The sequence below is a fragment of the Lissotriton helveticus genome, chromosome 4_1, assembly GCF_964261635.1.
Source record: "Lissotriton helveticus chromosome 4_1, aLisHel1.1, whole genome shotgun sequence".
Classification (NCBI taxonomy): Eukaryota; Metazoa; Chordata; class Amphibia; order Caudata; family Salamandridae; genus Lissotriton; species Lissotriton helveticus.
Genome location: NC_136063.1, coordinates 466155690 through 466180756, shown reverse-complemented (window position 1 = coordinate 466180756; position 25067 = coordinate 466155690). Strand labels below are relative to the sequence as shown.

Below are 25067 nucleotides of genomic sequence, written 5' to 3'. Positions count from 1 at the left end.
GCTGCTTTGTGGACTGCGATTGCCTGCTAGTTCAATTATCGGTAGCCTTTCTATATGAAAACCCGAAAATGCCACCAAAATAATAGAAAGAGTGAGAATGACCCGACTGTGACACTGGAAATGCTGCTCCTATCAGTTAGCAAATACATCCCGTTCCAACGCTTCTTCGGCCTGGCAATAGGCAGAATGTCATGGCGGAATTTCAGGAGCAGAGACCTATTTTGACATTCATCCAGTCGCGTCTATATGAAATACAGTGCAGCTGCCCAGTCATTTTTTATCAACAGATATTGTCTGAGCAGCAGTTTTCAAGTCTGGCTTCAGAGAGCTTTGGCTGCCCGCGGTACCCTTTGTATAAATTACTTAAGATATACACACAGTGGGCTTCACGCAGCCCCAGAGAAGTAATATTCTATGACTGCATGGTACTGGCTGTTTGGTCGCCTCCTATCAATGCTTTCATTCCTCTGCAAGGAGAACTATTTTGCATCTAAACTTACACTCAATCAACGCACGATAATTTTTTATACACGTTCCTTTTTTATAAATGACATACATGTTTTCAATACCTAAAATTACCACCACTACTACTGCCAAAAATAATGATCACCAATCTTTCTCCACATTTACCATCACAATTACTTTTTAGCACTTCTATAACCCTTATTTCTATTAACACCGCCACCACTGTGTAATAAAATAAGCCTCGGGAAACCCACGAGGCGTGGTTTAAAACTAAAACTAAAGCCACACATATTGTCTTTATCAATGAGTGTTTTTCCTCTATTCGGGAAATATCTGCCACCTGACAGAGAAATACTTTGTACCTATTAGAATACTTAATAATGACATATTGCAATTTAATCAGATACTGCAATTGTCCCTGTCAATTCTGCAGGATCAATTTCTCTTACACTACCGTGGGCTTTGTTCACTTCCAGCACAGGCCTAACTAACCACATTAGGCAAAAAATAATCGATCAATCAATCAGTTGCTATGTAGAGCGTGACTTGTCACACCGGGGGTTCTCCTGGCGCTGGGGTTCTGCGAGCCTCGGTCGAAGAGCCATGTCTTGAGCTTCTTCCTGAAACCTTCACGGAAGGGAAGGTTTGTTGGTGGAGGGGAAGGTTGTTCCAGGACCTGGCGGTGAGGTAGGAGAAGGAACGACCTTCACAGCAGCTCCAACGGATGGGGGGAATGTGAACCAGGCCAAGGAAGGTGGAGTGGAGCTCCCTGGTCAGTCGGTGGAACGTCAGGCGGTAATTGATGTAGGCGGGTCCAGAGTTATGGAGGGGCTTGTAGGTGTGTCTTAGGTGTTTGAAGAGGCATCCTTCCTGAAACGAGAGCCAGTGGCATGCTTTGATGTGAGGAGTGGTGCTGGTTCTTCTGAGGAGGTTGAGGGTGACTTTCTCTGGAGTTCTGGATGGTCTGGAGGGGGTTTAGTAGTTGTTTGGTGGTTCCGTTGTTGAGTGTGTTGCTTTAATCAATGCAGCTGTAGACGAGGGTTTGGGTGAGCGGTTTCCAGGTGGAGAAGGGGATCCATCGGAAGACCTTGTGAAGCATGCAGAGGGTGTGGAAGCAGGCAGAGGAGATGGCGTTGACCTGTTGCTTCATGGTCAGTTGGCTGTCCAGGACGATTCCGAGGTTGGGTGCGTGGTCGGAGGGAGTTGGTGTGGGGCAGAGTGAGGTGGGCCACCAGGTGTTATGCCAGGGAGAGAACTTGTTTATTAAGAGGAGTACATCCATTTTGTCCGAGTTGAGCTTTAGGCAGTTGGACTTCATCCAGGTGGCAATGTCAGACATGGGGTTTCAGAAGTAAGCTCTGGTGGTGTTGACTTCTTCTGTGAGGGATAGGATTAGCTGTGTTTTGCTGGCGTAGAAGATGATGTTGAGTCCGGGGAAGTGGCATCATTTAGGTGTTGAAGAGGGTGGGGCTAAGGGAGGAGCCCTGGCTGACACCGCAGATGATGTTTTTGGGTTCGGAGGAAAAAAGGGAAAGATGGCTCCTCTGTGTTCGACCAGGGAGGAAGGAGGCGATCCAGTGAGAGAGTTACCTTGGATGCCAATGTTGGTGGACACTGGTGATGAGGGTGTGGTGGGAGATGGTGTCGAAGCCCACCGTGATGTTGAGGAGGATATGAGCAGCTGTTTCACCTTGGTTGAGGTGGCGTCTGACGACATACGTTGCTGCTATCAGGGTGGTCTTTGTGCTGTGGGTGGACCGAAAGCCTGATTTGCAGGAGTCATGCAGGTTGTTTTCTTTGAAGTACTCTGTGAGCTGGCGGTTGATTACTTTTCCCAGGACCTTGGCAGGTAAAAGGAGCAAAGAGATGGGCCGGTAGTTCTTGAGTTCATTGGGGTCAGCGGAGGATTTCATCCAAACGGGCTTGACCTCCGCCTGCTTCAATGCACTGGAAACAGTGGATGGAGTCATCAAAGTGTTCAGGATCTCTGTTAGGATGCCAATTTCTTTCCTTCCTAGATTGCAGATGTGGTGTGGGCAGGGGTCCGTGGATGCACCAGAATGGATAGAGTTCATAATGGCGGTGGTGTCTTGAGTTGAGAGCAGTTTCCAGTCTGCACGCTGGTGGGTGTAGGTGGAGTCGGTTTGAGTGCAGAGGTGGTTGAGGTCGTTGGCTCTAAGTTGCTGCAAATGTCTGATCTTGTGGTGGAAGTAGTCTGCTAGGGTGTTGCAGAGGGTTTGGGAGGGGTGGATCGTGTTTTCGGTGGCAGCAGGGTTAGAGAACTCCAGGCCAATGCTGAACAGTTCCTGGTGCTCGCCTTGATGTGGTTGGTGAGGGCGTCCTTCTTGGCCTCCCTGAGGAGGTGGTGGTAATTGTTGAGGGCAGATCCGAAGGTACCAAGGTCGGCTGGGTTCTTGCTGGAGTGCCAGTGTCTCTCAAATTTCTTACAATGGCATCTGAGGGTTAGTAGTTCGGGAATGAACCAGCTGGTGTGCTTGGCTGGTCTGCTGCAGTTGGTGTTCTACAAGGGGGCAATGGTGTCGCCGGCTGTGGCAATCCAATTGGAGAAGCTCTGGATGCTGAATTAGAGGGTGGCGGAGGGCTCGGTTCTAGTCTCTCGGAGGGCGGAGATCGAGAGGGGTTCAGTGTCTCATCTCCAAGTCCGACAGGGGTGGGTGATAGTTCTGGTCGGGGTTCTGACTCGCCTGCGAGGGAGAAATGGATGATGCTGTGGTCTTTTCAGGTCAGATTGTTGGCATGGAAGAATGTCACAGTCACTGGTAGACATGATAGGGTCCAGTGTGTGACCTGCGCTGTGCGTAGGGGTGGTGACCAGCTGTGAGAGGCTGCTGTTGCTAATATTCTTCAAGAGGGTGACAGAGTTGGTGTTGTTGGGGTCTTCGAGGTGGAAGATCAGGTCTCCCAGGAAGATGTAGTGATTGGAGCAGAGCATCTTTACCATAAATCAACGATAACTTCAACTTTCTGCTTCCTTAACATGTCATACAAACATGATCTCTGCATGCTGGTTCTGTGGTCTTTTTGGGTAAGTGTCCCTGGAATTCTATCTTTCACAAACACTTGCATGCAAACTAAGATCTGCTCAGTTTATTTCCATTTCATGAAAAGACTGCTCGTTTCAAGCAAACAAAATATCAGTAGAAGTATTAATACTGAACTATTAAAGGTGCATTTGCACTGTCTTATCACTCCACCCTAAAATGTTAAAAAAATAATAATAATGAAACCTTCCGTAGCTTATTTTCCTGCTGACAGGAAATAATGTCAGGAGAAGAGCCATTTCCAGGGACAATCTTTTACTACTTTAACAATAAGTCACGTGGACCCACCAGGTGTCAAGGATATTGTTTATTTTGTACGACATTGTGTTAAGAGTTGAAGATAATGGTTTGTTGAGCAAATAAGTGGTAAGCATCGATCCTTCCTTTAACAAAATGGATTAATTACCACTGAAGTGCAGATTTCACAAATATTTTAAGCAAGCACTGATAAAGCCAATAATTTGGATTTTTGTAAAAGGGGAAAGATTTTCTCAACCTTTACTAATATACAGAGAGAAGATTAAACATTGTTAGTAGAGGAGAAAGCTTGTTGCACCCCACGACAGGTACAGTGTGTTAGTAATTCAAGCTTGTCTTACAAAGGGACATTATTTTACCATTTAGGTCCTTGCAAGGGAATAACTTCTGGTGTCTACTCTTTAATATTTTGGGGTATTTGACTAAAAGGAAAACTGTGAGACAGGTTAGTGTCTTGAAGTTAGCTGGACTAATGTGACTAGGCTCCTCCCCTCGGCTTGTCGTGTGCAGCAATGCAAAACTTAAAATACAAATTCACAATGTTTGAGCATAGCAAGCCCTCTGAATAATAATAATACAGTTAAATAAATACAGAATTTAAAAGTTCCAAATTAGGCTCAGATACAAGAATAAAAAATGAACAAGTAAAATGAAAAAAGAAAATGGAAATCAAACAAAGGGATCAAAGGTTTTTCAAAATGTAAATGCTGCACAGGAAAACAAATGCTATACGTTACAAGTCAGTATCAGTTTTGAAAAAAGAAACTACTTTAACATGTCTGATTGGGACTTGGGGACCTAGGTAAAATGATCTCTAAGATTACCAGGGTAAGATAAAGGTTGGAGATTTGGTAAAATGTTTTTCTTTCACATTAAGAAACAAGCACTCTGTAGGAAAATTAAACCCAGCAGTTTGCGCCCCATGGCTATACTTAGTGAGGTGGGTTTTGACACCTCAACCCTTTCTTATTTCTAAAGTTGTCATGCCTTTTTGCATTCACATTGACCTTGCAAAAAATCCCAAATCAGGTTCTTTTTCTACCTGAAGAAAAAGTTACTTACCATCGGGGATCTGGTCTGGGGATCAGGATTCGATCCCCGGCTCCGGCGGCAGGTTAGCCCAGCACCATGTGACTCTGGGCAATATTTTTCTTAATCTTCCCGACGGCCCCAGCGCCTAGAGACCCTTACGGGTGATTGTGCGCTTTACAAATGTGGATTATTATTATTATTATTATTATTATTATCGGTAATGATGTATCTGTAAGAGACATATGTAGTTATGGATTACATACCTTAAAATTACCCCCAGGCATCAGACTGGATCCGCAGAAATTTGTTTGTAGCAGTACCCCTGTGTGTCGGTAGGTGGCGTAGGTCGACTCAGTGTCCGTCGCCGGAGTCATGGTCGCAAGGATGGCGCAGCGGTGTCTACTTAAATGCCGCCCCTGCGCACTGACGTCAGTTTTGACACAACTTTCCACATCAGAGCCATGCAAGATACTGACCATTGGTACACATAACTAGGGCCCTAGAAGGGAGTATCTATACCTAGAATTCAGCTCACAGAACGGGGGGATGGGTAGGGCAGTAAGGTATATATAACTACATATGTCTCTTACAGATACATCGTTACTGAAGGTAAGTAACTTGTTCATCTGAAAGATACTGTAGTTATAGATTCCTTACTTTAGAACAGATACCCCAGCAATACCAACCCTGGTGGTGGGTCTGCAAACTAAGTTCACACCAGAAAGTCCTTGAGAATAGAACAGCCAAAGAAGCCGTCTCTCCGGACTTGGCTGTTGAGGCAGTAATGTTTAGGGAACGTGTGTAGGGATGCCCACCTGGCTGCCTGGCGGATGTTAATCAGTGGAACTCCACGTCCCAAAGCAGTAGTGGCTGCCATCGCCCTGGATAAGTGGGTGCGCAGTCCTACTGGAGGTTCCTTTTTTGCCAAAGAATAACAGATCTTGATGCATAGGAAAACCCATCGAGAGATGGTAGGTTTGTGCATGGCCCGACCTTCCTTGGTGCCCACATAACCTACGAAAAGTTGATCGTCCACCCGGAATTCTTAAGTGCGGTCAAAGTAGAAGAACAGCGCACATTTTGGGTCCAGACAGTGGAGTCTCTCCTCTTTGGAAGGGTGCGGAGTCGGGAAGAAGGTGGGCAATGTGATGGTCTGACCTATATGGAAAGAGGTAACCACTTTGGGCAGAATAGAGGGCCTAGTGCGAAGGACCACTTTGTCCGGATGAACAGTAAGAAAAGGAGGCTTGGAAGACAGAGCCTGAAGCTCACTCACCCTGCGAGCAGAGGTGATGGCGAGCAGGAAAGCAGTCTTCAACAAAAGAAAATGAAGAGGACAATTATGTAGTGGCTCAAAGGGAGCACACATAAGCTAATTAAGCACAATATTCAAGTCCAACTGGGGCATTACTAAAGGAGAAGGAGGGAAGAGATGAGTAATGCCCTTCAGAAACCTTTTTACAAAAGGGGACTGAAAAGAGAAGGCTTATCAGGAAGGTGAAGAAAGGCCAAAATGGCCAAAAGATAGCCTTTAACCGCATGCGTGCGGGCGGAATTCCGCTCGCACGCTGAGAATTTGTAAAGCGCATGTTACATGACTAGCTGGGCTCGTCATGAGCGTGCGAGGAGGCTACCTCATGACGAGCCCAGCTCGTCATGAGCGTGGAAGGGGTTAAGGGTGCCTGGAGCAGAACCCTGCTGGGCCAGAGAGAATGAAGAGGAGAACCTCTGAAAGAGGGGCAAAAAGGGGATCTACAGCCTTTGCTGTGCACCATGCCACAAATTTGTTCCATCTACAGGCATATACCGATTTAGTGGAGGGATGCCTGGCTGCCAAGATGACATTACAGACTTCGGGAGGAAGGTCAAAAGCTGTCAAATGTCACTGCTCAATCTCCACACAAGGAGGTGGATGCTGGACAGATTCGAGTGGAGGACCGTCCCCTGCTGCCGCGACAGAAGATCCTCCTGAAGAGACAGTCTTATTGTGGGGATCGATGGCCATGTTTAAGTGCTCGGTGTACCAGACTCTTCCTCCCCAGTCTGGTGCCACAAGAATGACTTGGGCCCAGTCGTGCTTGATCTTCTTCAGCACTCTGGGTAGAACTGGTACAGGTGGAAAAGCGTACAGGAGGCAGCAATTCCACTCGGAACCAAAGGAGTGCCACTCTGGAAACTCAAACGCGCAGTACTGCTGACATTTCGTGTTCTCTTCGGTGGTAAATCGATCTAACCAAGGCTCTCTCCACTGCTGAAAGAGACCTTGCACCACCTCTGAGTGAAGACGCCATTCGTGATCCATCAGAATAAACTAAGCAAAATGCCAGTACTGCACTATTATTTAGCTATTACTTCAAGGAACAATGAATAAAACAATTGTCCTCACAAACCTTTCTTCCGTTTGAATTTAATCAGAGTCCTTTATATATATCTGTCCAAAAACAATTATTTTTATATTTCAACAAACTTAAATGTTGAAATATAAAAATAATTGTTTTTGGACAGATATATATATAAAGGACCTTGAAGTAATAGCTAAATAATAGTGCAGTACTGGCATTTTGCTTAGTTTATTCTGATTTTGGCGTGGCCTTGCTGCACTTTTGTCAAACCCTTGTTTTTTCTATTCGTGATCCATCATGCACCGGCGGCTGAGTTAGTCCGTCCTGGCGTTCAGGGAACCTGCCAGGTGTTGAACCACCAGGGATATACCCTGATGTTCCAGCCATGTCCAAAGGCAAAGGGCCTCTTGATATAGAGTCTACAACCCCACCCAGCCCTGTTTGTTGCAGTACCACATGGCGGTGGTGTTTTCCATGAACACCTGCAATACCCTTCCTTTGACAGAAGGAAGGAATGCCTTCAGTGCGAGACAGATCGCCCGAAGCTCCAGAAGGTTGATGTGGAGCCCGGACTCCACGGAAGACCAGAGGCCCCTCATCTCAGCCTCTCCCATGTTGCTTTGTTATCCCTGGAGTGATACACCTAACCCCATTATGAACTTTGGTTGGGGGAAGGGAGAGGGCTCTGCCGCTGACCCAATCCTGGCTCGTGAGCCACCACTGCAACTAGAGTGCAGTCCCTCCGAGATCTGGACGACATCGGAAAGACTTCCCTGATGCTGCGCCCACTGGAACTTCAGGTCCCACTGCAGAGCCCGCATATGACATCTGGTATTATCCACCAGCAGGATGCAGGACGCCATGAATCCCAGCAGTCTCAGGGCCATTCTAGCTGAAATATGGGATAGAGGCTGAAACATCAGTGTCATAGCCCGAATATCCCGTACTCACTGATCAGGAGGATAGGCCCGAGACTGCGCTGTATCCAGAACTGTTCCAATGAAAAGGAGCTTCTGAGAGGGAATCAGGTAACACTTCTGCATGTTGCTAGTAAACCCTAGCAAATGCAGGAGGTCCGCCATAGTCTGGAAGTGAGAGACGACAGCCTGGGGTGAGCCCTCCATCAACAGCCAGTCATGGAGATGGGGAAGACTTGAACTCCTGATGTGGGCAGTTGAGCTGCAACCACAGCCATCACTTTTGTGAACACCCGAGGGGTGCTGGTGAGGTCAAAGGGGAGCACTGTAAACTGAAAATGCTCATGTACTGTGAACCGTAGGTAACGCCTGTGGGCTGGCAGGACGGGGATGAGAAAATAAGCGTCCTGAAAGTCCAACGCTACCATCCAGTTTCCGGGGTCGAGGGCAGACAAGACCTGAGCCAACGTTAACATTTTGAACTTCTCCTTCCAGATGAAGCGGTTCAATGCCCTGAGGTCTAAGATAGGAGGCAGGCCTTTGTCCTTCTTGGGTACCAGAAAGGAGTGGGAGTAGCAACCACAACCTACTTCTGGCACAGGGTCCTGTTCGATAGCTCCCTTGGCTAAGAGAGCCATAACTTCCTGGCAGAGAAGGGCCAAGTGATCCTCCGACATGCGATGGAGTGCTGGTGGCATGTAGGGAGTAGCCCCTTCGGACTATGCAAAACCCACCTGTCCGACGTAATGTTTGGCCAATGGAGGAGGTGATGGCCAATCCGTCCGCCCACTGGCCTCTGGTGGCCCAGAAAGGTCGGACTAGGAAAGTTTGAAGGCTGCTGCAATGGGGGTATGGGTGGACTGGCCCACCCGCTGGCCCCCAGAGCCGTGTCGCGGAGTCCCACGTCCGCGACCAAGCATAGACAGGGTAGCTTGCGTGGCTAATTGAGTCCAACATGGTGGGGCACTTCTTCCGTAGTCCCGAAAGGCAGACTGCGTGGGGCGAGAGGTTGCTGTGAGGCCCAAGTATCTGACCATAGCCCTAGAATCCTTGAAGCGCTGAGTCCGCCTCGTCACCAAACAGGCGACAGCCATCAAAGGGCATGTCCAAAAGGGTGGATTGGACATCCCCCGAAAAACCAGAGGTCCTCAACCAGGCGTAGCGCTGCAGGGCTACCGACATGTCAACCATTCTGCCCAGAGCGTCGGCGGTATCCAGCCCAAACCTGATGGTGAACTTAAGTGGGTCTCGACCCTCAGCAACTGTGCGGGTGAGCATGGCCTGGGCCTCCTCCGGGCACTGTGGCAGCACTTGCACAACCGTATCCCACACCGTATGTGTATAACTGCCCAAGAGGCATGCAGTGTTCACCGACCGCAGCCCTAAGCTGGCAGAAGAAAAGATCTTCTTCTCAAGGTGGTCCAGCTTCTTGGATTCTCAATCTGAGGGAGCAGTGGGAACACGCCTTTAGAGGATGAAGCATGGACCACCAAGCTCTCGGGGTTAGGTGTTGGGAGAAGAATAAATGGGTCGCCTGGAGCCGGGAAGTGGCGTCGGGCAATCATCCTGTCCACAGGAGCCCCGGTGCTGGACTTGGACCAAGTGCCCAGAAGGATATCTGTGAGGGCTTCATTAAAAGGCAGCAGGGGCTCCGAAGAGGACGCAGCCAGTTAAAGCACCTCTGTCAGGAGGTTAGTCCTGACTGCCACCACAGGAAGCTCGAGGCCCAAGGCCTCAGCCGCCCTGTGCAACACCATCGCGCAGCCAGCTCCCTCCTCTGTAGCCACAGATGGGGAAAAAGCATACTAAGGTCTGGGGAGGTATCCAGAGCACTAGCATCACCCAACTCCTCTCGCCAATCCGGCTCTTCAAATTGGTCAGCTAGAGGGTGAACAGACCTCTCCCAGTCTTCCTCACCCTCCTCTGGCTGCCACTCAGGGCGATAGGGAACGCCAGGGATGAACAGCGGTACAAAAGTACCCTCTGACCTCAGTAACATCGGTCCAGCACCGAGTCCGAGTGGAAGGTAAAGCTGAGAATGACGCTGGTTGGGGGTACAACTGGCGAGGGAGGTGTTGTCACTGGTGTCCGCGCCGGGGAAGGTACCCTGAGATCGACCGGCACCAATCTAGATCAAAGGCCCAGATCCTTGGGGGCCCCCTGGTCCCGGAGCAGCCGGCATCAAAGGCCAAGAGTCCCCCAACGAGTGCGTGGGGCCCGAAGGCGCACCAGCAAGAGTCGGGCGTCCCAAAGATGCTGTGCAGCACTTCAGAAAATGTACAAGGCTGGGCAGGGGACGAACTAGCTCAGAGAAAGGGAGGGAAGGGCGGAGCCGTCCAAGCGGGCTCCAAAGACGGAGCCGTAGGGCGACAACGCTTCAGGTCCCGTGTCGCGCCGGCCGACGGATGGGGAGAAGGCGACGATGCTTTTTCGCCTTCTTCTTGTGCTTCGACTTACCCGAGAAGTGCAAAGAATTAGAGGACGAGTGGTGGTGACTCCGCGACCGGTTCAGCAACCTTCCTCTTAACCAGGACCGCAAACAACACGGAGCGGTCTGCCAAGCCTCCAAAAGCTTTCAGGACCGCTCCCGCAAAGACTTTGGGCTGAAGACCCGGCAGTCGGAGCACAACTTTGGGTCGTGATCACGCTCCAGACACCTGAGGCACACGAGGTGCAGATCGATGACTGACATCAGCTTGTGACAGGAGTCACAAGACCTGAAGCCGGTCCGACGATGGGACATCCCTCATGCACCAGGAGTCAAAGACAAAAAAGATGTCTAAAAAAGTCAAAAAAGTTTAGTCAAAAAACAACTAAGGGGGACTCTCTCTCTGGATCTGTGCTGGCTGGCGCGGAATAAGAAAGAACTGGCATCAGTGTGCATGGGCGGCTTCTAAGTAGACACCGCAATGTCATCCTGGTGACCATGACGCCGACAATGGATGCGGAGTCGACCGACCCAACCTACCGGCGTGCAGGGGTACTGCTACGAAAATCATTCTCCGGATCAAGTCTGATGCTTGGGGGTACTTCTAAGGTAAGGAATCTATAACTACAGTCTCTTTCAGATAGTGTAATGTTTACCAAAATGTCAACATTCCCACATACATGAGAAACATTAAACTAAAATTGTTTAGACCTGCAGCAAGTGCACAAAATTCATCCAGTTCACTTAAGAGTTATTCAATAGTGCTTCTCCTAGAACAGTGCTTTTCAGCTCCAAGTATCTCTGGAATTACGGTTGCAGCAAAGCAAGTACCAAATGGCCTTAAAGATAACTTGTCGTTGCCAACTTTGGAAAAAACAGAGGAGACTGCAAGTCAAAATAGGTGGCTAAGACAAACATCTTTGTACTTTTACCAGCAGATAACATTAATATTATGACAAAGTGCGTATTATTTCTTTCCAAGCTTCAACTGGGGTTGGGTGGACGAGGGGTGGGAGAAAATGCAAATCTGTTGTTAAGGAGATAAAGCCTAACATCTTTCCTTTTCCCTCTTTCGCAGTACCACAAACATTTCCTGGTTAGGGAGATTTGACTTCTGGCACAGAAAATTTAAGTTGGGCATCATGTAAACTCTAAGAACTAAAGCTTCTCTTGAAATGTTGCATCCTGCTGGAACTGGTAAATCCTGCACCAGGTACCAACTGAAAGGAACTACAAAGGCATTTTTGACCATTCTGGTAAACAGTCAGGGTCCTACTGTGGCAGGTGGGGAGACAAACAAAGCAGAGCTGAGCAGGCTAAGGCAATGGGTATGACTCCTTTTACTAATCATCTGCAGTTTCAGGTAGTGCTGGTAAGTCTCCCCTCTCCAAGTCTCACAAACCCACCCGCCTAGTCAAGCAAGTCTTTGAAGCTTGAGGGCCGCAGATGGTATCTAAACAAGTTAATTAGCCTTTCCCCAGCTCAAAAGAATAATTAAACTTAACTAAAGAATAACATGTTACATGTATTATTACTCTAGAATGAATGTAACTATTTAAAATCGATTTTCAGATTGGGGTGTGTGGACACTAAATAGGTAAACTTTTAAAATTTTACTAATAGGAGACAGTCAGAAACTGGGTTTCTGGTGGGCAGAGATATGCACTCGTCCAAGCAGGAACCACAATTCTAGTCAGTGTAAGTCACAACACACTCTAAATTAACCTGTGCTCAGACTCTGGTAGCTTGGCACAGAGCAGTCAGGCTTAATTTAAGTGGCAATGTGTAAAAAATGTGTGCAACACTTCAAACAATAACAGTGAAAACATCACAAAAGGACTCCACAACAGGTTTGTAAAATATATTATGATTTTATAAATAAAACGAGACCAAACGACATACTACAACAAGTAGAGGTCGAGACTTGAATTTTTAAATGGCACTTACAAGCAATAAGGATATAAATGGGATATCTGGTCGCGCCGGACAGGGGCAAAGTCAAAAGTTCACGCAGACAGCAATGCAGTACGGGCCAGATACACAGAACCACTTAACCCCCTGAAAAACAGTACTTCCATCCGGGCTTGCATCGACGTTGAAGATGATGTGAAGTGAAGACGAAGGGATACATCAATGTCGAGCCATGCAGTGGGCGAGATGCATCGAGATTCTACATGCAATGGTAGCGATGCATTGGTTCCAAAGGCGATGCGTGGCTACTGCTCCCATAGCAGGCAATGCATCAATTCCGGAGGCCATGCACTGACTCCGAATGCGATACCCCAACTTCGTTCCATGCTTCAACGGGAATGTAACGGTTCCGACCAACCCCAAGGCAAAGATGAACCAGTTTTGCTGAGGAGGCGTGGATTCAGGTGGTAGCAGCACTTTATACCCACTTCCAAGGGCCCAGGACTGGGTTTGCACCACTTGGTAGTGCATAACTTGCAGCATGCAAAGTCAAGGTTGTTTAGCAGGATGGGTTGAAGTCTTTGATGTCCCTGAGACTTCGAAAAGGAGGCAAGCCAGCAAGCCCTTGGGGTCACACTGGGTTCATCCAGACCTTCTAACCCAGGCAGGAGAACCACAGGCAGCAAGACAGCTCAGCAAGGCAGGAGTCCAGCAAAGCAGCAGTCCAGAAGAGTGGCAGTCCTATCAGCAGCACAGCATTTCTTCCTGACAGTCTTCACAGGTCCAGATGTGTCCTGAAATTGTGGTGTCAGAGGTCCAGTACTTATGCCCAGTTGTGCCTTTGAAGTGAGGGAGGGTTCAAAGAAACTGTTAAAGTGCACAGTGGTCCTCTTTTCCTGCCCGGGCTCCAGACTCACTCAAGGAGGGGAATGTAACCCTGTGTGAGAAAACCGGACACAGCCTATTCAGGTGTAAGCATGAGGCTGGGGCTAACTCCTCCCCATTCCCCAGGAGGATGGCCCATCAAGACATACCCAAGCTTTCTTTGTGTGTGGCTGTCTAGAGGGAATACACAAAGCCAAGCTGTCACCCAGCCCAGACTGAACAGACAGGCAGCAGGCACCAAATGGCTAAAGTAAGTAAAATGCCAAGTTTCTAAAAGTGGCATTTGCGAAACTGTAATTTAAAATCCAACTTATCTATAAGTTGTGTTTTAAATTGTGAGTTCAGTGACCCCAAACTTGAAAAGTCTATCTCTTCACAATTGGGAATTACACTTAAAAGATGTGATGTGGCAATCCCAATGTTATCCTATGGGATAGCAAGGCCTTACAATTATGAAAAACTAAATTGGGAGTTTTTCACTACCAAGATATGTAAAAATTGAAAGTACATGTTCTGTCTTTTGAATACAGGATACCCTGCCCTTGGTTCACACAAGGCCTCCCTTAGGGGTGACATATGTATAAAAATGAACGGTTTAGGCCAGGTCAACGTGGTAGTGTAAAACTGCACATACAGGCTCTGCAGTGGCAGGTCTAAGCCATGGTTAGAGGGCTACTTAAGTGGGTGGCACAATGATTGCTGCAGACTCACTAGTAGCATTTAATTTACAGGGCCTGGGCATGCGTAGTGCACTTTACTACGGTCTTATAAGTAAATTAAATATGCCACTTGGGGTTAAGTCAATATTACCATGCGTGGGAGAGAAACATAAGCACTCTAGCACTGGCCAGCAGTGGTAAAGTATGCAGAGTCCTAAAACCAGCAACAACGAGGTCAGAAAATGGAGGGAGGGTGGCAGGCAAAAAGTTGGGGCAAGACCACCCAAAGACTGTCAGGTCTAACACAGTCACAAGACAATCATTAGAAATGGACAGGATTTGGGAGAGTGTATCAGCAACCACAAAAAGTGTCCAGGTACCAAAGGCAATGAGCTACAGGGACATAGACCATCTTTAATCCCACGTGAAAGAGAATAAAGAAACATTAGCACATCCCATTAGCTGGTGTTGTTCAGCTGGAAACGCCTCTTTTTGCCTTCAAAGGATATAGAAATGTGAAAGATTACCCTATCATACTGGCCAGAGGATAGTATGAAAACCATAACACATGACAAGTCAAGTCAAGTCAGGGATATTTGTATAGCGCTCAAATCACATCCTAGGAGTCTCATGGCGCTTGCAGCAGTCTCTGACATAAGGGGACGCAGTTAGTTTGCAAAGAGCCAAGTCTTTAGTCCTTTGCGGAAACAGCCGTGATCGGGGGAGTTGCGGAGATGGAAAGGCAATTTGTTCCATGCGGCCGGGGCCAGAAATGAAAATGCTCGACCGCCATTTGTGGAGGTTCGTATTCTTAAAGGTGTCAGTAGGAGTTCGTTTCTGGATACGAGTTCCCTGTGCGGCTGATACCATCTGAGTTTTTTTAACCAGTATTTAGGACCTATTTCATACAGTTGTCTGTGGACCAGGCATAATATTTTAAAAAGGATGCGCTTTTTTACCGGCAACCAGTGTAGGCTTTTTAAACAGGCAGCAGAGGAGGTATTGTGCGGGAGGTTAAGAACCAACCGAGCTGCGGTATTCTGGAGAACCTGAAGCCTCCTCAGATGGTGTTCGTTTATGGAAGACAAAAGTGCTTTCCCGTAGTCCATTCTATTTATTATTAGGCCTTGGACTAAGGGTTTTCGGGCCAGAATAGGGATCCACTTGAAGATTTTTCTCAGACTACGCTTAGTCCGAAGCAAGTACCAATGATGTTGTTTATTTGACTGTTCATAGACAATTTGTTATCCATCAGGAAGCCCAAATTACGGGTTGAATCCTTTGGTACTGGGCAGGTGCCCAGATTGGTTGGCCAACAGTCATCTGTCCAATGTTCTGCCGCTTTGCCGAAAAGCATAATTTCTGACTTACTGCCATCTAGTTGAAGGTGATTGATGGTCATCCATTCCTCAACTTGTACCAGGCAGCTTTGGAAACGTTGCTTGGTTTCGTTAGGGTCAGAATCTAGTGTGACTAAAATCTGCGTATCGTCGGCATACGACAGAACATCAAAGCCATGGTCTCTAATTATATTGGCCAAAGGAGTCATATAAAGAGCGTCAGGTTCAATATAGAGCCCTGACGGACGCCCATTTTAACAGGTCTTTCATTTGCACTATTTCTTCCGATTTGGACCGTTGTGGTACGATTGGACAGATAGCTAGAGAACCATTTTAAGGCGTTTCCTCTGACACCAATCTCCCACAGCCGATGAATTAAAATGCGGTGGGAGATGGTGGTCAAATGCTGCCGACAGATCGAGCAGGACGAGGATGGCTGACTGCCGCATATCCAGCGCCAGTCTGATGTTATCAACCACCTCGACCAGTGCGGTTTCAGTGCTATGTTGTGCCCTAAATCCCGATTGTGAGGGATCCAAGAGTCCATGGTTTTCAAATTGACTCACAATCTGCTTGTCAGCAATGGATTCAAGCATTTTCCCAAAGTACGGGAGCAGGGAGATAGGCCGATAATTTAACAAGATGTTAGGGTCGGCCATGGGCTTTTTCAGGATGGGCCTGACTTTAGGGGCTCCATGAGAGGGTAGGCTACTATAAATGAGATAAAATGTAATGTTCACCTGCAACACAAATTAATTCACACGTAATCCTATTCATTCATTATGTCTTTATTTCGATAACTTGGATCATAAAAGGTGTGCCTCAAGGAAAAAAACACTCATGAGTGGTACATGTTCATAAAACAAGAATTAAAAAATCATTACGATTATCATCTTATTGTACAGATTCAAAGTGCTGGTGCAAGATAGGAAACTGACTGCTAATTACTATTAAAAGTCTCATTGGTTTAATAATAAAATAAAATCAGTTGCAGCAATTAATAAAATCAATTGCAGTCCATTCCAATTTAAGGTTGTCTAAGCATTGAATTTTTATAGTGCCTGTACAAGATCCGTTTCGGAGTTCAGGATGAAACGAGTGCGCTTGTGCCAAATCGTTGACAGGAATTTAGCTATCGCAAACACAATCGGAGGTGATAGGTCCGTCTTGAGTATTCTGTAAGCAGGAAAGCAATGCCTAAAACCTACGTTTTTGAGAAGAGGAACAAGCCAGTACTTTCTAGGTTTTTGATAGGCATTGCAGAAGAATAAAACATGTAGTTCATTTTCCAACTGGTATGAACATGCGGGGCATTGCTTGGTGGGGGAGGGCTGGGACCAGGTACTTGTGAAAGCTCTGAGAGGAAGGGTGCCATACCTCCACTGTAAAAATAACTTCCTGGTCAAGGGAGGACATATTCCATCAAAGACCTGCTCCAAGTGGTAGGAGTCTTTAGAATGAATAAAAGAGTTTGTTAAGATCCCCAGGCGCGTATTCCCTAGTAAAGTGTTTAATTTTAAGTCATAGTAGTCCTTTGATAAACGTTTGCGTGAGACCTTACTGCAAGCGTTTTCAGGGTCTAGCCATAGTTCTGGCCTTCCCAAACTTTCACATGTCTTTTTTAGTATGTATTTTAACCAGGGAGTATTCGTCATGTTTGGTAAGCTCAAAATCTCTTTCAACTCCATCCTATAAATCAGGAGCGCTGGGGTAATCCAGAGTCGCCGCCAAAATGTTAGTGGTTTTAAACCCAGTTCTTCTTCTATCGGTCTAAGGCCCAAGTCAAGTCTAAGAGGGAGAAGCGGGGTGCTTGAAGGGAGGGCTGCCAACTGCCTGATGAACTTGTTTTCTGTAATCGTCAAGTTTTGTCCGGGTGTATGCCCCCACAATTCCACGCCATGAGTGACTGCCCCCTCGCCTGTATTTGGTAAATTTCGAGCAATGGACCGAGGGGTTTAAAAGTCGATCTATTTATCATCCTTGAGATGCCGCCCATTAACTGCACCAATTTAAGATTGGCCGTTGTTCGATGTGTGTCCGAGTTCATATTTTGGTTGATAGTCACCCCTAGATACTCGAATGTGTGAACCCTCTCTAGCCTCGTTGTGCCTATGATTGGGTTAGGGCGAGTTGTGGATGGGGGGCTGAAAATCATATATTTGGTTTTCAAGGCATTAATCTCCAGCCCCCTCTCCCCGCAAAATGTCACAAAACCATCGAGGGCTCGTTGTATCCCCATCGGGGATTTAGACAGCAGCAGGGTGTCATCCGCAAACATAACTGCGGGCACCCTGCTGCCGTTGAGCCTGGGGGCATCTATATCATTGATCTTAGTCAAATGGGCAATTACCCCGTTAACAAAGAGGCAGAACAGGGTAGGTGCAAGCACACAACCCTGTCTCACCCCCCTGTCAATGGGGAATCTTGCTGAAAGCATCCCATTTCTGCCGCACCTGACCCGTGCAAAGTTTTCTTGATGGAGTCTTATCAGTATATTCAGAATATCCGATGGAATGCCCAACACCACTAGCACAGACCACAGCTTAGGTCTTGGCACCAAATCAAAGGCGGCACGCAAGTCTACAAAGACCATGTATAGGCTGCCGCCTTCGATTTTTACAGATTTCCAAAATAGCATGTTAAGACGGAAAATCTGATCCGTTGTTGAGACTTTCCTTCTGAATCCTACCTGGTAGGGGCTCAGAATGGAAAACTCTTCAATCCAATTTTGGAGGCGATCTAATATCAGTCTCACGAATAGTTTTTGTGACACATCGATGAGACTGATGGGCCTGTAGTTGGCTAGAAGCAGAGGTGAACCATTCTTATTGAATTTCACAACACAGGCAATTGCAGTAGTGTGCACGACTTGGGTTACTGCGGCATTAGTCCAGCAAAAAGTAAAATAAAAATCAGCCAGGACACCAGTCAAATTCCCTGCAAAACAACATACGACAGGTTGGATATTATGTGAATGAAAATCATGGTGAAGATGGCATACAGAGTCAATGTGTAGATGCCATCATGACTCCAAGGAATTGAGTGGGTAAGTGTTCAGTGTAAAGGGTTTACTATCTTACAAAACGTACAGGAATCCGGTGAATTGATTAGCTTCACATCCACCCAAAAAGGTATGATTGACTCTGAAGAATTCTTGAATTACCTCCCGTTTATAACATCTAGTTAATCATAATATATTCTGTGATAATATTGCTATTGAGGCCCATGACGCAACTTTAGGTTTTACATTAAATCTAAATCAATGTATAATTTTTCACATTTCAAAATATGGAAATGAAACTGTTCAATTATTGGACGTTTTTGTCACCATTGTGCACCTTTGCTAATACTTGGAATGCAACTGATATTCTGTGCAACGATTATCTTTCTGGGTGGTAATTTTGAATCTTGACAGCATACACATCCACTTCCTTATAAAGTACGTTCAGGGTACTATCTTGAAAAATATGAAACATTTATTTCTTTCAAACTTTTGAGCAGTCTTTACTCTAAGAAGATAAACTAAAAAATGTACGGTATATCAATATATCAAGAATAATATAAAGGTATCATGACCAGGAGTTTGTGGGATAGCCTACAAGATAGCATTTCTAACACTTGCATGTACAAGGTCCAAACCTTTCCATGATTTTCTTTGCACATTTGTTCGTTATCAATGAAGTGCTTTATCAATGCGCTGAGAATACAGAACCCACATTTATGGACAATCTATTTATTATAACATATTTTGATTGGAGATCAAATAATTTTTTCTGACCTCTATTCAGGTGTTTTTTAAAGCTTTTATGCTGTTGAACTGGATAACAGGATCGTAGTTTCTCCTCCAATTATTTTTTTTTTTTTAAAGAGCCTTTGTCTTGGAGCACTATTAGATTTAAATTTGTTTTATTGGTTTCAGTAGCAACAGTAAACAAAACATTGCATGAAATACGTATCAGGCATATGCAACAAGCAGGCAAGGAGTCATGCGGTGTGTAGCAGTCTTTTGTGCGGTTGCCTGTATGCGGTGAATCCATTATACAGTGCATGGAGTGGAAACATTCAGTTCGGCCTGAAAAGGAAGTCATGGTAAGAAGAACCCCCAACGGTAACCCCCTCCCCTCCCCCCAACTCCCCTTCCCACCCCCACCCCACCCAGTGTGCCGATCCAAAGGGACGTGTACTGTTATAGGCCTGTATGGAACAGTGTCATCAGTCAGATAAGTGTGCAGGGACCGTCGCATTCTAAGTGAGTCGCAGAATGCACAGATATTTGGGGCACGTGATCTCATTGAATTCTTTGGACAAGAGGGAGAGCAGCGGAAGCCACACTATCCGATAGGCGGCCGTAGAATTTGTGAGTGTAGCGTGGATGCGCTCCATGCCCAAGACAAACCAAATTTTGTGGAGCCAATCAGTGTGGGAGGGTTTGGTGGTGGAATACCCACAGGGACAGGACATGTTGTGTAGCGGCTTGTATGGCGACCCCCATCTGACGGCCCCTCAGGGATTTTAAGGGAAAAGTGATTGCGTTGGGTAGGCCCAGGAGGGTGTATGCTGGGAACCTGGGGATTTCTGTGCCGAATGTGGAGTCAATATCATCCAAGACAGATTTCCAGTAGTCCTGGACCTCACGACAATCCCAGAGAAGGTGTGTCAGGGTGCCCTGTTCCCCACACCCCCGCCAGCACAGCACGCTATGCGCGGGGTTGCCCTTATGGAGCCGGGCCGGCGTGAGGTGCCAGTATGTGGCCAGCTTCGTCGCTGCCTCCCTCGAAGCCGTGTTGCGTGTGGTGTGGGCAGCCTTATAGTATACCGATCGCCATTCCTGAGGTGACAGGGCCCTTCCCAGTCCTCCTCCCACCTCCTTTGGCCCGCTGATTTGCCCTGGGGGAGGGACTGAGTGAGCATCTTGTAGAGGTCTGATATGAGGTGTTTGTCAGTGTCTTTCGTCACCAGCCACCTCTCAAAGTCAGTCATGGGTCTGCCGGCCAAGGGTGCCACCTTCGCGTGGGTGAGCCAGTGACGGAGCTGAAAATATTGAAATAAGCGGGGGGGAAACGACGTCATAGCCCCGTGTAATGTCGGTGAGGGTGAGAAAGCCTTTCAGGTCGAAAAGATGACCGGCTGAGAAGTTACTGATGTTGCGCCATTGGGGAAAGGCCCCAGGGATGGTGCCCGGCGGGAACTCCGGGTTGTCCAGGACAGGCGTTAAGGGGGATGGGAAAGTGGTGAGTCCCCTCTTGACCGCCACTGCGTTCCAGACCTGCAGGACAGTACGGGTGATTGGAGACTTCAGGAGGTAGCGTGGCCGGTGTTGTCTGAGAAGAAATGGGACCTTCCAAAGAGAAGTACCTGCCATGGCCCTGTCCTGGAACAGCCAGCGCTTTTCGGATTCTGGCCGAAACCACTCCACCAGATAGCGGAGCTGCGCTGCCTGAAAGTACTGAAAGATTGGGGATGCCCAACCCTCCCTCATCCGGGCTTCTGTATGCTAGGTGTTTGTGCATGCGCGCCTGTTTGCCCCCCAGATGAAATGGTGGATCTCGGACTGCAGAGCCCGTATGGTGCCTGTAGGGGGAAATACCGGGAGAGTCTGAAAGAGGTATAAGATTTTAGGCAAGATCGTCATCTTAATAGCTGCGACACGGCCCAGTAGGGAGAGGGGTTGTTTGGCCCAGCGTGCAAGGTCGGATCGAATCCGAGAGGACAAAGATGTGTAGTAGGGGGCCAGCGTGGAAGTTGTGGAGGCCGTGAGGGTGACGCCTAAATAGGGAAGTTGAGTCGTTGACTGAATTCCCCCACCGTGTGCGAGCGGAGCAGCGTGCGTTTGGGCATTTCTGCCTAATGGCAATAGGAGGGACTTCCCTCTATTGATTTTGAAGCCAGAGACGGCCCCAAAGGCCTCCAGTTCCGACAGAAAGGCAGGGACAAAATGGTCCGGGTCCTCCAGGGCGGCAATCATGTCATCGGCGTATAAACCTATTGTGTGGGACTCCCGGCCAAAGGTCATACCACACACGTTGGGGTCGTCACGGACCTTTTGCGCTAGAGGTTGTACGTAGAGGGCAAATAGGAGGGGGGAAAGGGGGCACCCCTGCCTCGTTGAATCTCAAAGGGGTCAGAGCGTAGACCTCCGATGCGGACACGAGCCTGTGGGCGGTGGTAACAGCTCGCAATCCAGGCCTGGAAGCGATCTCCCACCCGTTAGCGCCGCAGGACCTGTTGTAGGTAGGACCAGTCTACCCGATCAAACGCTTTCTCCGCGTCTATGGCCAATAAAACAGAGTCAGAGTTCTGGTAGTGGGCTTTATCAATGAGGTGTAGAATGCGTTTAGTGTTGTCACTGCATTGGCGATTAGGGACAAAGCCGGACTGGTCCAGCTCCAAAATGCCTGGAAGGCAAGGGCCCAAGCGCGCGGCTAAGATCCCTGTGAAGATCTTCAGATCGAGGTTAAGCAGGGATATGGGGCGAAACGCGGAGCAACTCGTAGGTTTTTTGCCCGGTTTAGGCAGCATAACGATTTCAGCCGCTAGCATGTCCGGGGGAATGGAGCTCGGTCCCTCGAAAGAATTGAAGAGTCGAGTGAGGATCGGGGCTAGTAAGTGGCTCAAGGTCTTATAGAACCCGGATGAAAAGCCATCTGGTCCCGGGGATTTAAGAGGGCGTAAGAGGGAGATGGCAGCTAGGACTTCGTCCAGACGGATAGGGGCATCCAGGGAGTCCGCGTTGGCTTGGGACAGCTCCGTGATCTTCGCGGTCTTGAGATAGTCGCCAACCTTGTCCGGCGAGACAGAGTCCGCCCTGTACAAAGTGGCATAAAATGCTCTAAATGCATCCGCAATTTGGGGCTCGCCGGTGATGTCCCGACCGGAATCATCGGTTAAAGTAGAGATCTGGGATCGCTGGGTTTTCGCTCTAAGGGCACTGGCGAGCAAGCGGCCTGTTTTATTACCCCCGACGTAGTAAGAGTGACGGAGGCGCAGGGCGGCGAATTCGGCACCCGGTCAGTATCCATGGTAGCCAGCTGGGCCCTGGCGGCTTTCAATTGTCTCCAAACACATGGGGCGCCGGTACGGCTGTGGACCCTCTCGAGTTCGGAGACCTGAGCCGTAAGCTCGGTCCTCTTTTCTTTGCGGTCTTTAGCCTCCGCTGCCGCGATGGCTAGGAGTTCGCCCCTAGCCACCGCTTTCAAGGCCCCCCACAGGGCAGTCACAGGAGTTCCAGGGATGTGGTTAGTGGTTATGTAATCGGTGAGGCGTGCGTGCAACTGCGTGGTGACCTCCGGTCGATGTAATAAGGTCTCCCGCAGCCACCATGTGCCAGGCGGGCGGGCGGACCTAGGGACTTGTAGGGTTAGCTCCACTGCATCGTGGTCAGAGAGCGCCGCCGGTGTGCTGGTGATATCTTTAAGAATAGGGAGCAGTTCAGAGGAGCCCAAGAAGTGGTCCAGTCGGGCGTAAGTGTGGTGAACATGGGAGTAAAATGTGTAGTGAGATGCAGTGGGATGAAATGACCTCTTTAAGTCCACCAAACCCTCATCATGTAGCCAGGCTCTACCAGTGGGCGTTATGGCACCCGTGTCCCCATATCGGTGGCCAGATCTGTCCATATGTGAGTCCATCACCAGGTTGAGGTCCCCCCCGATTACCAGAGGAGCATTAAGAGGCTGAAGAGACTCGGAGGCTGCTTGTTTCAAGAAGGGTTCCTGGCCGGAATTCGGAGCGTATAACGAGGCAATGGTGAAGCGCTGTCCCCCAACCAGGAAGATGTGTGCCAGTAATCTGCCCTTAATCTACCCTACCCTGTCTCCCACACTGCCACGGAAGCCCCTAGAGACCAGAATAGCCACCCCCGCCTTCTTCGTCGGTAGCGATGAGAAGAACTGTTGAGGGAAAGCGCGTGAGCGCATCCTATGCCAGTCTTTGGGTAAGAGGTGTGTTTCTTGCAATAAGCAAATGTCTGCCCCAGAGTTCTCTAGGTATGAGATCACGGCCCTGCGTTTGATCGGGTTGTTGACGCCCTTGACATTAAGGGCGAGTACCTTCAAACTAGACTCCATGATGGGAGGGCACAAAGATCCTGATGTATGCGAGGCCGTCTCGCGTGGTGTGGCCCATGGTGAAGCGATGGGTGAAGTAGCCCCAAACTGATCCCTGGCACACCGGGTCCCACCCACACCCTCAAACCCAATCCGAACTCCTCCCGCAAACCCCCCTAGAGCAAACAACAGCCATCTCCCCCCCGCGAACCCGCTTCCTCCCACCCATTCCCATCACCCCAAACTTCAGTTTTGCATCGTCTGCCCCAAGCCCCCCCCCAATCTTCGGTCCCGAGTTTGAACCTCCAACCCCTCCCACCTCCCAATGTCCCAACCCCAAACCAATAGAAGGTATAGTCCCAGTCCTGTCGGTCCCCACAGGGCTGTGGTAATGTTACTTACACCGGTCATGTCCAGTGGCAGCCTCCTCGGCCCCCCACCCGACTACCCCCCTCCCCCATAGGTGAGGTGTACGCTATGATTGATCTCCCCAACAAGAGTACCGATTATTCAGAGGGAGATGTCTCCCTGGCCACCTCAGCCACCGCAGTCGCTCGTTCCTGTGTGATGACAGAGGCGTCTGGTTTCAAGCGGCTCGAAGGGGACCGCCTGCGGATCACCGTCTGCCAGCCCCCTCGGGACGGCCCTTGCGATGCACTTGGAGTGGGTTCATCATCTTCCTGATCAAGGCCTAGGAGGGTGCAGGTGTCCTTAAGTGATCGCAGTTGGTGTAACTTTCCATTCCATTTGAATATTAGCCGGAACGGGTGGCCCCAGGAGTATGGGGTTTCATGCTGTCGTAGGAAGTCCGTTGCTCTCTTGAATTCCTTCCGTTTTTGCAGGGTGATAGCCGACAAGTCTTGATAGAAGGCTATGGGGTGACCTCGAAACTGGAGGGGCTGAGCTCGTCAGGCCTCCCGGAGAATCCGCTCTTTCAGCGGAAAGTCAGGAAGGAAAGCCAATATGTCTGGTGGCGGAGCAGAGGTACGCCTAGGGAGCCCAACCCTATGAGCTCTGTCGATGCGGATGTCAAAGTCCGCCGGCTCCCCCAAAATGGTCCTAAATAGGGTTTGCATGTACCCAGCGACATCGGTCCCTTCTTCTTTCTGAGGGACCCCCCCAAACCCGTATATTGTTCCGCCGAGAGCGATTTTCAAGATCTTCTGCGTGGGCTTGAAGGTCCAGCTGTTGGTCCGTGAGTCGCAGGACCTCTTGTTGGAGCTGCACAATTTCGTCGCCCCTGGATTGGTCCGACTCTTCAATAGCCACCACTCGCTCCCCCAAGCCCTCCACATCTCGGCAAAGTTCCCGGACCTCACCCGCCACGTCCTGCTTTAGTGATTTGAAGTCATCCCTGAGGGAGTTAAAGAGCGTCTCCAGGAACGACCTAGTAATGGGAGTCTGGTCGTCCCCCGATGACGGTGTAGGTTTTGTGGCCGCCGGGAAGGGTGGGTCCTTACTAGGTTTGGGTTGTGTTCTGGCCATCAGTTCAGGGAGAATCTGGGTCCCCTTCTTACTCCTCTGCCCCGCCATGCCGTGATCAGCTCCCGGGTGGGCGGCGAGTTTCAGCGGCCAGGGGTGAATGTTAACGCAAGATGCGGTAGGGTCGGGGGAAGTCTCGTTATCCCGGGGACGTCCCGCTGCGCCCTTTGTCTCGTGACGCGGCAGTTGGCAAAGGTTAGTAGTGAATTTCGGAGTCCTCCAGCCTGCTGAGGGTAATGCTCCC

The 25067-nt window shown here is 48.8% G+C and overlaps 1 protein-coding gene across 5 annotated transcripts in view; it reads right to left on the bottom strand.

Annotated features, from left to right (window-relative positions):
- The window catches only part of C4_1H8orf88 (chromosome 4_1 C8orf88 homolog), an 847684-nt gene that overhangs the window by 620463 nt on the left and 202154 nt on the right, over nucleotides 1-25067 (bottom strand). The gene's annotated exons all lie outside the window — the stretch shown is intronic.